The sequence below is a fragment of the Zalophus californianus genome, chromosome 6 (assembly GCF_009762305.2).
Source record: "Zalophus californianus isolate mZalCal1 chromosome 6, mZalCal1.pri.v2, whole genome shotgun sequence".
In the NCBI taxonomy this organism is placed as follows: Eukaryota; Metazoa; Chordata; class Mammalia; order Carnivora; family Otariidae; genus Zalophus; species Zalophus californianus.
The window spans coordinates 116,119,016-116,132,728 of NC_045600.1; the positions used below are offsets into that span (position 1 = coordinate 116,119,016).

General features: G+C 50.6%; 1 protein-coding gene across 4 annotated transcripts in view; it reads right to left on the reverse strand.

Moving 5' to 3' along the window:
- The window catches only part of TMEM266 (transmembrane protein 266), a 120,887-nt gene that overhangs the window by 51,731 nt on the left and 55,443 nt on the right, over positions 1-13,713 (reverse strand). The window lies entirely within an intron of this gene.

Here is a 13,713-nt window from a genome sequence, read left to right on the forward strand (position 1 = left end):
CAAACACTGCATAGGATATAGTTACACTAAAAAAGTATTCATTGTTTATCTGAAATTCAAGTGAAGCTGGGTGTCCTGTTCAGAGCAGAGGGGTGTGGAGGGGTCTGGTGAGAGCGGCTGTGACCTCGTCAGAGGGAGGCATGAGGACCCTGAGCTACAGGTAGAAGCCAGAGCCAGTGAAGGGAAGGCCAGCAAAGAAGGACGAGGGTGCTGAGGCCTCCACCTCACAGCCTGGAGGCCCCAAGGCCGGGAGAAGCCTGAGGCTGCTGCCCACAGGTGCCCCAGGAGTGCGTTGCTTTTGCATGTGAAAGACCCTGTGAAGCCTGAGATCTCTTTGGCCTTCAGGACTCAGCTGATTTCTCCCAATCCATCTGCCCGTCTCACCTACTCGCCCTTCTCCTTTTCCCAGTGTGATATTCCTGCCCCAACTTCCCAGTGGCCCTATTTTAATCCTTCACCCTTTCACACCTCTCTCGTGCCAGCCTGCAGGGGCCTCAGCACTTCCCTCCTGCCCTCTTGTCAACTCCTACTGGATCACTCAGCACCGCAAGCACCACGCTTGCCACTCCCAAACGAGACTCTGCTCCAATTCCACATCGGAAACCCAATCCCATTATCAGTGGCCCTGAAAACTGATGTCATTTCATTGTCATCTGGAAGGTGAGGCAAGCACGTTCTGCAATTATAACTAAAAAGGGGAGCTGCGAAGGCCGTGTGCCTGAGCTGTGTCACCCCGAGCTGCCCGCAGGAAGACTGTCGGCACATTCAATGCAAGGAGCCGGGGTATCTGTTCGCCTCGGTGCCTTGTGCACCCCCGGAGAGTGGATGCGCCCCTGAGAGTCTGCTCCTTCTACCTTTGACCACCCTGGGGGCTCAGTGGGTTGGGCATCTGCCTTCGGCTCAGGTCATGATCCCAGGTCCTGGGACTGAGCCCTGTGGTGGGCTCCCTGCTCAGCGGAGAGTCTGCTTCTCTCCCCCTCTCCTTCTGTATGTGCTCTCTCTCACTCTCTAACTGTCACTCTTTCTCAAATAAATAACATCTTAAAAAAAAAAGAAAGAAAGAAAGAAGAGGATGAACCAAAACATTTGTTTTTCTACAAACAGAAGACTCTGGTCTTGATTGTCCTGCTTCCATGGGAGGGAAAAGTCATTTTACATTGCTGCTTAAAACACTGAAATGCTTATTTTTATTTTCTTGTTTGGTTAGAAAAACTTCCTAACCAGACCAGGCGTTGGTTACTGGGAAGCTGTAGGTACAAAGTGGGGGCAGCTGAGACTGGGGACGCATGGCCAGGTAAAGAGGTGTCTGGAGTCTGCCCATGGTGGGCCACAGAGCTCCTCGGCCTCAGGGAGGAGCCTGGTAAGGGACCAGGCACATGGCAGGGGAAGGCCTGGACGTCAAAGGAATGCCAGGTACCCACCGGTGCTAGGGAGGCACTGTGATCAGGCAGCAACCCTTGGGCAGTTTACATCTGAGTGGGTGAGGGAGTCAAACAATAAAAATAACACATTTGTAGATTATGAGGTGTACTACAGGTGGTAAGGACTGGGGGGGATGGGGCATCAAGGGTGACCTTTTAAATAAGGTGGTCAGGGTAGGCTGCACTGAGAAAGTGACATTTGAGAAAGAGTTGGAGGGAGTGGGGCCTGGCGTATCTGGGGACGTGGTAGAATGTACACTACATGGCGACTATTCATGGTACAATTCTGCTCAGGCCCGAAGAACATCCAACAGAATAAACACAAGAAGAACAGGAGCCGGGAGTTGGGCTGGGAGGAGAGAGGGCTTTCCCCTTCAGTGCCAAGTGCAGTTTGCCAAACCCCACCAAGGGCAGATGCTGCAGGCATTTCTACGGCCCTGGGCACAACCGGCACAGGTCCCAAAGAACCCCCAAGGCAGCAGCAAAACAGAGCTTGTGCCCCACCACGCTTGTCCTGTTTTTCCATCTGCGCCAGCCCAGCTGCCCCTCATGCCTGCCCTGACTTTGCTTTCAACTACCAGCCCTCATCCATGCCCACCGGGGAGTGACCTCAGGCAGCCCCCATTCTGCACAAGGTCAAGAGGTTCTATTTGCATCCTGGTAGATGTGGACCCCAGGGCAACATACATGGGGGTGGACTGAACTGAAGCAGATGGAGGGACAGAGCGTGTGAAGAGGCTCAGTTGCTCTGGGGCTGGAAATCTGCAGTCTGCATTGTGGTTAGTGGTTCTTTATGTGGGCTGCATCCTTGGACCACCATAAGAGCTTTTAAAAGTTTCAGTGCCCAGGCCACACACCAGACCATTTCAACCACAACTTGTAGAGTAGGACCCAGGCCTCAGTATTTTTTGATATTCTTGGGTGATTCCAGTGTGTGGCTGAGATTAAGAACCAATGTCCTAGGTCCTTGACGCCAGGTGGTCTCCATGGACCAGCAGCATCAGCATCATCTGGGACCTGGTTAGAAATGCAGAATTGTGGGCCTGCTCTGTGCCCACCGAGTAAGAGTCTGCATTTCAGTGAGATGGCAAGTAATTTGGGGGAGAACTGCTTTGTGAGAGGTGGCAGGGATTTCAGGAGACGGGCGGTGCGTGGCAAAGGGGGTCTGGGAGCAAGAGCTATGAGCCAGTGAAGGCAAGCAGGTGCTGGCCCAGCCTGTGGGGGAGTGGAGAGGCAGGCAGGCCCACTGGGCAGCCTCCCCTCCCCCGCCAACTGACTCAGGGACACTCACTGAGACTGAGTGCGTGCCTTTGTGGGGGTGTTGAGGGCTTCCTCAGCCAGAGACAGGAGGCTGAAGTCAGAATTCAAGCAGGCTCTTAGCTTCTAGCTCCTTGAAGAGCAGGACCATGGACCCCAAGGCTCCAGGACAGAGGTTGGGCTGAAGCAGCAGACTTTCTGGCTGAGCGACTGTTTGGAAATCCCAAGCTAATAAAATTCCTGTGAAATTCAAATGCCTCAGACATTCCTAAGAGACTGTGTTTTAGCAGAAAAATAGAATGTGTCCAGTTTCAAAATATCCCTGAGTGGTTAAATAATGACTCAAGTAGCTTAATGGGCCAGAAGGGAAATCAGCATTGACTTGTTAATTAGGGAAGATACTTCCTTCAGCATCCAGCCCGATCAAGGCCCAGGAGCTGGTTCTCAAGATGGTGTTATCCCTGGAATTGCCACCAGAGGGGAGGCGTCTATCAATTTCATAGCTTGCTATAGGGATAGCAGAGGGGCCCGCTCCAGGAGGCAGGCTTGGGCTGCCAAAGTCTGTAAATATCAACAGCCAGATGGCATCCCCTGGCAGGTAGGCAGGTGTTCTGCTGTGAGGTTCTACTAGTTCCCGAGGCCTCAGAGAAATCCTGGGGTGGGAGCGGGGGTGCTGGGTACCTTTACTGCTTCTGCTTTATATTCTTAGGTGTCTTGATAAAGGTTTGAAAGAATAACTTCTAGAAAATTAGGATGAACTTTGGCAAATTTCCGATGTATCTTTCGTGTGAGGTTAAGGCCGTGGGAGTGGCCTGGAAGCAGGCAGCTCCAGGTCACTGCTTCATCAGGCAGCATTCCCAAGCCTGGCACTGAAATAGCCCCTTTCTGAAAGGTGAAGCAGAAGCATGCCGCGCCAGGATAGCAGAGGCTGTTTGCTCCTGTGGCCTCTCCCGCCCCGGCAATCCACGAAGCAGTCGGGCCACTGTGGCTGCTGGGCTGGCGTGGCTGGGAACATGCATGATAGGGGAAGGGGGCAGTGGCGAGAGTCTGCATAATGTGGAGCCCTTCAAGTTGTCCGAAAAGGTGCTCACAGGCAGTGGAGAGTCATGGCGTCCCGGGAGGAGGCAGCAGACGACAGAAAAGCTTATTTCCCTGTAGGCAGCCAGGCCAGATGGCCCTGTCAGTCCTACATTGTGATTTTCATCCATCAAGTCCCCTAGGAAAGGAGCTGGGGAGGGGGTGGAGGGAGTCAGAAGCCTGTCTGGTAGTGGGGGCCAGAATGAAGTCCCGAGCACTGGGATTCCCTACCTGCCCCTAATGCGGACCTCAGGAGGCACTGCCAAACCAGAGCCTCAGAATCCTGCTGGGTTGCAGAGCTCTCTAACCAGACAAAAACTGTGGCCCTGTGCCTGAAAAATGCAGAAAACCACAACACTGGGCATCACATTCTAAGGGGTGCATGGACCTTTCAAATCTCATTGAGGGATCATCGAAGGACACCTGGGCTCCAGGTTCAAACTCCAGGACTGGGCAGTCTGAGACCCCTCCTAGCCCCAAGGGCTCCAATTCTGTGATGCTTAACACACGTGGCCTGGATGCTGCAGACGTGGTGGTGTCAAGGGTCAACAGAACAGCCCAGGGCCCCACTCTACTGCCTTTGTTCCTGGTGATTAAAACACTGTCAGAGAAAGCCATGAGGTGGACTTCAGTCCAACTTCTGGCATCGACCTAGGCTTTATTTTTATTGATTTAACAAACACTTACACAGCATTTACTATGAAACAGGAGTTTTCCAAGCACTTTACAAATGTTAACTCATCTAGTTGTTTTAGAAGACAATTCCTTCAATTTTTGTCTTTGTTAATGAATGGTGGGGAAAGCCAAACTTTTCCATCAGTTGGGTTTGGGGGGCAGCTGGAGTCTCCAAGTCACAGTCTCACAACTGACTGAACTCTGAGTGTAATCTTTGAGTCTTAATTTCCTAATCTCCAAAATAGGAGTAAGTATTATCTACCTTTGCAGGGTTGTTGTTCTAAAATATTGAAAATAACGTATGAAAAGCACATAACAGTACTTCATGTCTACTATACGTATCTACTACGACGATGATTTAGGTACGTGGGCGTTAGAAAAGGGATTAATTAATCTGAACATCAACATTCATTCCATTCCAGGCATGGTTATTACGTGCCCCCTAAATGCCAGGCACTGTATTAGGTGGTGAGCACATGATAGTGGGCAGGGCCTTTATCCTCACGGAGCCGGAAGCCTTGTAAAATGATTTCTGACTAAGTGCTGAGCAACTAGTCTTAGGCCACTCTGAAAAGCAAAACAAATAAAGGGAGAAAAAAAGCAGGAGGAGGGAAATGAGCCCACATGCATAGGAGTTCTCCAAAGAGACAAACATCCACTTGTGAGAACCATCAACCCAATGCCCACAGGGACACCCTTTTGCTAAATATCTGAAAGGGTCGGTGGGGCTCCTTTCTGTCCCAGGGAGCACCAGAACAACAGGAAAGCGCTGTCCGGCATCCTTTTTGTTCCTGCACCCAATTCCAGGAGGCAGGCCACAGCAGTGCACTCAGACCCAGAAATACGAGCATGTAAATCCATGTCACGTAACAGGAACTCTCAGGTTGGAGGTGAGAGATGACCCTCCTAGCCGTCTGGGAACTAAAGAAATTGGTTTCCATACTGGCAGCTTCAGCTCTGCAATCAGAGCTAAAGGTTAGCCTCACTGCCTTGGGGAAGACAGCAGGAGGAGGGCTATATGCAGCGGGGGTCAGGGAGTCTGACATTTGCTTGTCCCAGAATCTCAGGTTTCTTGCATCCTGGGAAATGCCAACTCTGGGAAAGACAGCAGAGTGTGGCGGTATGAGCTCGGGGCTGGGAGCTAGGAGCTGTCACCCACCATGGTGAGGCACAAAACCCCCCTCTGGGGACACAAAGGCAGACACACACCACAGACTGGCTGCTCCTACTTGGGGGGCACCCAGGGCATTGTCCACACACATCTGAAGGGCCACATCTGACTTGTTAGGGACTGGGGTGCTGCTGGGCAGTGGCTCTAAGGCTCCCTCCCACCTCAGGAGTCCTCAATTCGCAGAAATGGCCGCAAGTCTGCAAACCTCCTTTGCCAGGCTTTGCAGCAGGGATGTGTGGATCAGGCCAGCTTCCTAACCTACTGTTTTCCACTTCTCTGTCGTCTGGCAAACCCCGAGGCAGCTACACTCCCCCTTCTTCTATTTGGCCAAAGTGTGGATTCCAGGTGCCTCCACAGGTGACTGAGGAGCCCCAAACACCATGAATTCAGCCCACTTGCAACGGGGGACTTGACCTTTTCCTCCGCCATTCTAGGCAGCACTCACACACCCCGCGAAGGTGGTCGGAGGCGCTCTGCCGCCACCTAGTGGTAGCCTGCGGCCGTACACCCAGTACCGGCGCATCAGTGAGGCCGGAAGGTTTATTTTGTTAAGAATAAATCTGTGAATTTATTGCCTTCTTAATCAAAGAAAAATCTTTGAGATTCTTGGACTACAGAGAAGAAGCTAACCTGTGCCTACCGGGAATTTTTTTTCATCTTAATTAAATCTTTATTGCCTGTTTGGGGCATCAAGAAGCTTCCCAGAAGCCTTAGCCTATTGAAAATACAGAGTCCCAGGTCCAGCCAGTACGCCAGAGGAAGAAGAGGCGTTTTATTATAGACAGATCTTACTGACATCAAGAAAATGGATCAATGAAGCTCCTTTTGAACTTTTTTCTCCTTGGGAGAAAAACACAAAAGACTTTGCCAGCCAAGTGTAGATACAGAACTTTTAGATGCACTTGCAAAGTCATGGCAGGGATGCACCTGCCTTAATTTTAACTCTGAGCCCCAAAAGGCTTTTCCTCCTCCCTCTTTTTTAAAAAAGATTTTATTTATTTATTTGAGAGGGAGAGAGAGAGAGAGAGAGCATGAGTTGGGAGAGGGACAGAGGGAGGAGAAGCAGACTCCCCAATAAGCAAGGAGTCCGATGCGGGACTCCATTTCAGGACCCCGGGGTCATGACCTGAGCCGAAGGCAGACGCCCAACTGACTGAGCCACCCAGGTGCCCCAGGCTTTTCCTTCTTCTAGGTGAAGTTGGCATGTTCTGAAGCAAATCTGATTTATTTTTTCTAGGAAGACTTTGTGGAGGGGTGTGGAATTAGCAGGGATGCTCAGGGGAGGGCCAGCCACAGACCACAGTCTTGCATTCTGGGGCATGAGAAACCTGGTCCCAGGGTGGCTGGGTGGCTCAATCGGTTAAGCATCTGCCTTCGGCTTGGGTCATGATCCTGCAGTCCTGGGATTGAGCCCCATGTCGGGCTCCTTGCTCAGTGGGGAGTCTGCTTCTCCCTTTCTGCTCTCTAATAAATAAAATCTTAAAAAAGGAAACCTGGTCTCTCCCTGTGGCTCATCCTTGACCCCACAGAAGTCTGGGGACCAGCCCCTAATTCTCCCCAAACAGAACTGGCTTCCCCTTCTCTTCATCCTTATCTTAACACAGTCCTATCCATTCACTCACTCACTCATTCATTCAACTCATTCCTTCTTTCCATCAACACTCTCTGTTCCAGGCTCAAAGATCTGATCCTTGCCCTGAGGGAGCACATGGTCCAGTACTGGAAGCAGACTGGTGAGCAGGCCAGTAAAGCCCAGTGTCACGAGTGCTGAGATAAAGGGAGGCAAAGGGCTAGGGGTATACAGAACCCTGGGGCCCTGCCCTGGGTGGGGTGGGGGCACTGAAGACTTCCTGGAGGAGGTGGTCCTTGAGCTAGACAGTGTAGGGAGAAAGGACAGTATTTAGGGCTTTGGTTTAGTATGTTCCTCCCCTTCCTCTTCCTTGCCTACAGCCTCTGTTTGCTGGCATATCTAAAATTAGTTTAGTCCTTATTTAAAGATGTTGCTATATTGGACCTGTCTTTTTTTTTTTTTTTTCAGCCTGACAGCTAAAAAGCCATTCCTGTGCTATTATGTCTTCTTCCTCTGACTGTGAAGTTCTGACAGAAATGTGCCATTGGCGTCATCTTTAAGTAGTAACATCCCTTTCTGTCTACCCATCCTTCCTCCAAGCTTCTGTTTTCCAGGGGTCTAGCCCTGACCTCTCAGGTCCAACCTTTTAGAACCCTAAAATATGAATAATTCCAAAAAGCTGAATGCCTTTCATTTCTTACTTTATTTATATATTTTTGACAAAGACTATCCCACCACATCTCATGACCCTCTCTGTACCCTCTTTCCACCAAAAATATGGGGAGCACTATTTCTCTCTGTGGCCACAGAATCTCCTCTGTAAAAGGGGGTGAATGACTCTTGCCTTATACTGCCTTTCTCAACACATTCTATCACCATCATCTCCCTAGGGTGGAGACCTTGGGCTTCTCTGAATTTCCTCTTTTGTGGCCTCTTGTCTAGCCCAACACTGTTGGCAGCAGAACAGAGAGATGGAAGGAATCTGGACCAACCCTGATGCTGCCTAACTCTGTGCTCCATGTTACGTGGGCTAATCAAAGTCATCATTATTTGAGTTTGAGATGGGCTTTCTGTTGTATGCAGTTCAAAGTAGCTGGCTGATAGTCACCAAGCCTTTGTGAGGCAATCCAACTAGGCCTTCAATGCAATGGAGCTGGTTAGGAGAAGGTAAAACTTCCAGTCTGCGCCATGAGTTAGCCCTGCAAACCTAGTTTCACTCTTCTAAAAGTGGACAGTTGGTTCACTGAGAAGCAGTTCTGTGCCTCACTTCCCCACCACTCAATGGGGTGATGTCCGACGGCAAAGAATGAGAACCAGGCAGAGGGGATTTAGTTACAAGGAAACATAAAGCATTGCCCACCAGGATGACAGACACAAGTCAAACCGCATCGGAGTGAGAGAATCAAGTTGACCAAGTTATAGAAGAAATAGTCTAAGAAGGCAGACATGTTCCTCGATCTGTCCCAAACGATGACAAGAAAAGCTGAAGAAAAGATTTAATTTGGGATCAAAGGCTATGAATGGAGACTTGATGCTCTTGAAGGCTGTGGTGCATTGCGGGCGATTCTCCAATATCTATCCCACTCCTGCTCCTTTGGGTAACAGCAATGTGTTTTGGGAAATGATACAGTTCAAGTGGTGGGTCCCATATCCGTTGTGACCCAATTCTAGCCAATAAGACATGAAGAGAGAGGGGTAAAGGTTTCTGGGAAAGTTCTCTGTTTCTCTTAAGAGAGAATAATGGGCAGTCATTCTCTCTTACCAGACATGAATGAGGAAGGCAGGCAGCTCTCTCACAAACTGAAGGAAGCCTTAGTGTGAGGATGAAGCCAACATAGTCACCAAGCCTTTGTGAGAAGGGTGGTATACTAAAGAGGTATGAAGGCAGCAGGAATTTACAGGACATGGAGATGGCAGAACATGAGGGGTGAGAGCAAAGGAACTAGCCTGGTCTCTCAGGTTATCGGTGTAGTACGGCACTGTGACCAGCTCAGCTGGGGCTCAGACATGCTCAGAGACCTTCTCTGTTTCCCCTCTCCCCGTCTCCTGAGCCTTCACATCTGTGGACGTACTTGCAGGTTCGTGCTGTGTCACTACTGAAGGAAGAGGCGCCTGGTGGGGGGGAAGAAGCAAGGAGAGAAAGGATGATGACCACAGGGGCGTGGTGTGCTAGCGCCGCCCTGTGGATCGGCTTGGACAGCTGCTGGTAGAGGGGCAAAGGTCAGCAGCAAACAGGACCAGAGCTGCAGCCGTAAGCAGAGCCACCTCTGGGTTCAGAGACAGTGTAGTACGGTTGGGGGCTGCTGGGGGGCTGCTGGGGGGAGGCTGTTCTTCCCCACCTGGCATGGTGCCCACCCTGTGTGGGTATGTCTGGCATTGGGGTTTCTGAAACCCCTGAACTGATCACAAACACTGCCACAATGGAGACTGCTGGTGGCAGTGGGTTCATGGGCAGTGGACATGGCTGAGAAGGAGCCAGAGCAGGGGAGGAGGAAGCACACAAATCCCAGTAGTGACCACACCTGACTGACTAGCTTCACGGAGCTTTGGTGTCTTGGACACCCGTGGCTCCTGACAAGGCGGCAAGGAGGCTCAGAGTCATTCCAAATGAGCCAAAATGCACATGTGACTCATTCTGGAGGTAATGGGTTGGGAGGCCAGGCAGCTAGGTATAGGTCCACTGATGGGAGCTATAGAAAATACATTTTGGGAGAAGACAGTTCAGTTTCAGGTTTGGGTTTGAGAAGGCCAGAAGTTCTGGAGGGGCAGGATGTGGCTCCTCAGGCTGGACTTGAGTGCTGTTACTGAAAAGGCTGTTTTTAGCAATGACTTGTATGGAGACAAGAACTCTCCTGTCAAATATGCAGCCAACTCAGGGGAAGAATAGACTATTCCACGGATACTTGTTAGGATTCTGAGGTGTGTTTGGGATCCCAGTGAAGACATCCAGGAAGTGGTTGGATATGAGCCAGCAATTCAAGAGAGAGAGAGAGAGAGCTGCACTAGAGATACGGCTTTCAAAGTACAAGTTGAAAAATATAAAGTTATGGAACTGGACGAAAGTATCCCGTGTATAGAATCAGTAGAGAGAAAATGACCAAAGACAGAAAATGAAGAGCCCCAACACTGAGGGACCAAGCAGAGAAAGAACAATTTTTAAAAGGCTTAGACAGAAGAGCCAGAGGGGCAGGAAGAAAATCAGGAGAGTGTGGAATAGCAGCAGACACAGGGAGGCTGTGTTTGAAGAGGGGGGGAGGGGCTGCTAGTTTCCAGTGCTGGCCAGAGGATAGCATAAGGGTCCCAGCAACACAGAGCAGTTTCCACCATGCAGATGGGGTTCAAGCTGGACTGCAGTAGGCTAAGGAATGACTGCGAGGGAAAGGGGACATGGCAAGTGCAGATAAGGCTTTCAAGAAGTTTGGCCACAAGGGGGAGAGAGAGGGTGGCAGCTAAAGGGGATGTGCAGTCAAGGGAGAACGTGAGACAGGAGTGCGTGGTGAGTCAGGGTGAGGATATAACTGATGGAATCACATTCAGAAGGTGGGAGGAGAAGGGGATCAGAGCTCAGAGATCAGGGGGACCCTAGAAGGAGCAGCGGGGGGCTTGAGGGGTAGGGTGTAGGCCCACTGGAACAGTTTCTACTTTCTGAGGAAGGAGCAGAGGAGGTCGTCTGCTGAAGGCAAGGGGGGACTTGAGGAAAACAGAAGCAATCTGAGATGATCACGTGGGACCAGGAGTGACCTCCAGCCAGGACCATAGAGGGACACTGTCAGGCAGAGCCGAGAAGAAAGTTGAGAATAGAGACGTTGAGTCTGGGGAGGTGCTATTATGGATCGAATGTCTGTGCCCCACCCCCTCCCCCCGCCCGTGCCCGATTTTATCTTGAAGCCCTAACCCCTTGTGTGATGATATTTGAAGGTGGGGCCTCTGGGACGTGATTAGATTTATGCGAGGTCAGGGTGGGAACATTAGGGAGGGTATGTGTTGTGGTGAGCGCTGTTATTGTGTAAGACTGATGAATCACAGACCTGTACCCCTGAAACAAATAATACATTAATAATAAAAAATATATATAAAATAAAATTAAATTTAAAAAAAAGAAGAGGGGGCACCTGGGTGGCTCAGATGGTTAAGCGTCTGCCTTCGGCTCAGGTCATGATCCCAGGGTCCTGGGATCGAGTCCTGCATTGGGCTCCCTGCTCGGCGGGGAGCCTGCTTCTCCCTCTGCTTCTCTCTCTCTCTGTCTCTCATGAATAAATAAATAAAATATTTAAAAAAGAGAGAGAGAGAGAGAAGAGGAGGAGACCAGGGCTCACATTCTCCCTCTACCCATAGGTAATGAGGAAAGGCCATGGGAGGGCAGAGCAAGAAGGCGGCCATCTATAACCCAAAGAGTCCCCACCAGCCACCATCCCTGCTGGCACCTTGATCATGGACTTCCATCTCCCACCACTGTGAGAAAATAGCATTCCTGATATTTAAGGCCCCAGCCTTTTGCTAGGGCAGCCTGAGCTGACCAAGGTGCCAATCTGCACAGATGGCTGGTTCTCCTCCCTGAACCCTGAGCAGCCTGGGTATGAGGAGCATAGAGAGCCGGCAGTGTAGATCTGTAGTCTGGGCTCTGCTAGGCAGGCACATAAGAAGGACTACGGGCTCCTGGGAAAGGCAAGGCGCTTGATGGAGATGGGGCTCTTCCACATGCCTAGGGGCTTACCCACATCACAGCGACTGGTCCTTCTTCACGGGGCTTTCATGGGCAAAAGGGAAAACGGATTCAAAACACCCCAACCAGTTAAAGGTATCTGACAGTGTGGCCCCACTGTGGTGTCATGTGTGCAGGACATATTAACCACAGTCACAACTGTGATGTTGTAAAGGGACAGGTGACAAACAGAAGCCCAGTAGTGCTAGTCTGGATCAGGGGCCAGGAGATGAGGCTCTGTTTCAGACTCTGCTGCTGTGTGACCATGGGCAAGTTCTTTGCACTCTCTAGACTCTGGAATATTAGAATATTTAGCGTAGATTTTTTGTTTTGTTTTAAGATTTTATTTATTTATTTGACAGAGAGAGACATAGCGAGAGAGGGAACACAAGCAGGGGAAATGGGAGAGGGGAGGGAGAAACAGGCTTCCCACTGAGCAGGGAGCTTGACATGGGGCTTGATCCCAGGACCCTGGGACCATGACCTGAGCCGAAGGCAGACCCTTAATGACTGAGCCACCCAGGCACCCCTAGCGTAGATGTCTTCTAAGGTCTTTTCCAGCTCTTAACATTTTCAGATTCTGGGTAATGTAAAAGCACTGAAATATCATGGATATTTCATTCATGACAACATTCTTGTCTCTATATAACACTTCCTCTGACACTTTTAAAAAAGAGATAACGGGGCGCCTGGGTGGCTCAGATGGTTAAGCGTCTGCCTTCGGCTCAGGTCATGGTCCCAGGGTCCTGGGATCGAGCCCCGCATCGGGCTCCCTGCTCCTTGGGAGCCTGCTTCTCCCTCTGCTTCTCTCTCTCTCTCTCTCTCTCTCTCTCTCTCTCTCTCTCCCCCTCTCCCTCTCTCTCCGTCTCTCATGAATAAATAAATAAAATCTTTAAAAAAAAAAAAAAGAGATAACAGGCCCAGAATGGAGTCACCCATGCTAAGCCCCATATCAGCAAACCGAGACTTAATACCTAACTTAACTGTAGCTTCAGCCTCTCCCAGGAATGTCACCTTGAAGCAGTCAATCTGGAACTACCTGGTCAGCACCAGCGAGGTCATCTTCCTTACAGACCCTGCCATCCCTCAAAGAAGGTGGCCTTGCCTGAACAGTCCACTCTTTCCTGGAATAATTTTCTTGCGCAGCCTCCTTCTGCCTGTAAAAGTCTTCCATTTTGTACAGCTCCTCAGACCTCCTTTCTATCTGCTAGATGGCACAGCACCCAATCCATGAATCACTGAATAAAGCCAATCAGATCTTCAAATGTACTGAGACGAATTTTGTTTCTTAACAGTAAGAAGAGGTGTTTTTAAAGAGACTTATGTCACACCTTTTGGAAGGCTGACCGGAAATGTCGGTAGAGTTGTTTGGCGATGTTTCCAAATAGGCCAGGTTGGAAATTCTGGGAAACCCCCAGGAAATGCAGCAAGAGTCAAGAAGCCTTGCGAAGAGAGGCCTGTCCCCTCCGCAGTGTGCTTTTGTTTTGCTTTCCCTTCCCCCGGCTTCTGCCCTGGGCCCGCTCTTCCTTCCTCCGGGAAGCCCTCCGGCCACGGGTGCAAGCTCCTCACTGAGAGCTCCAGTGGCTGGGCACATTCCCTTCCCGGCCGCCTCCTCCTGGCCCAACAGGAGCAGCTTTCCGGGGCACACCTGGACACTCACAGCAAATCAAGAGCCTCTCTGCCTTGCGGGTACTTCATTTGTACTCTCGAGAAGCAGAAGAAGCCTTGCAGGGGTCTAATTCAGGAGCAAGTGGAATGATAAAGCAGGCCTCCTTCCGGGCTCTCTGGTGCGGGGAGGGAGCCGCACAGCGCACACCGCATGCCCACAGGCTGCCCATGT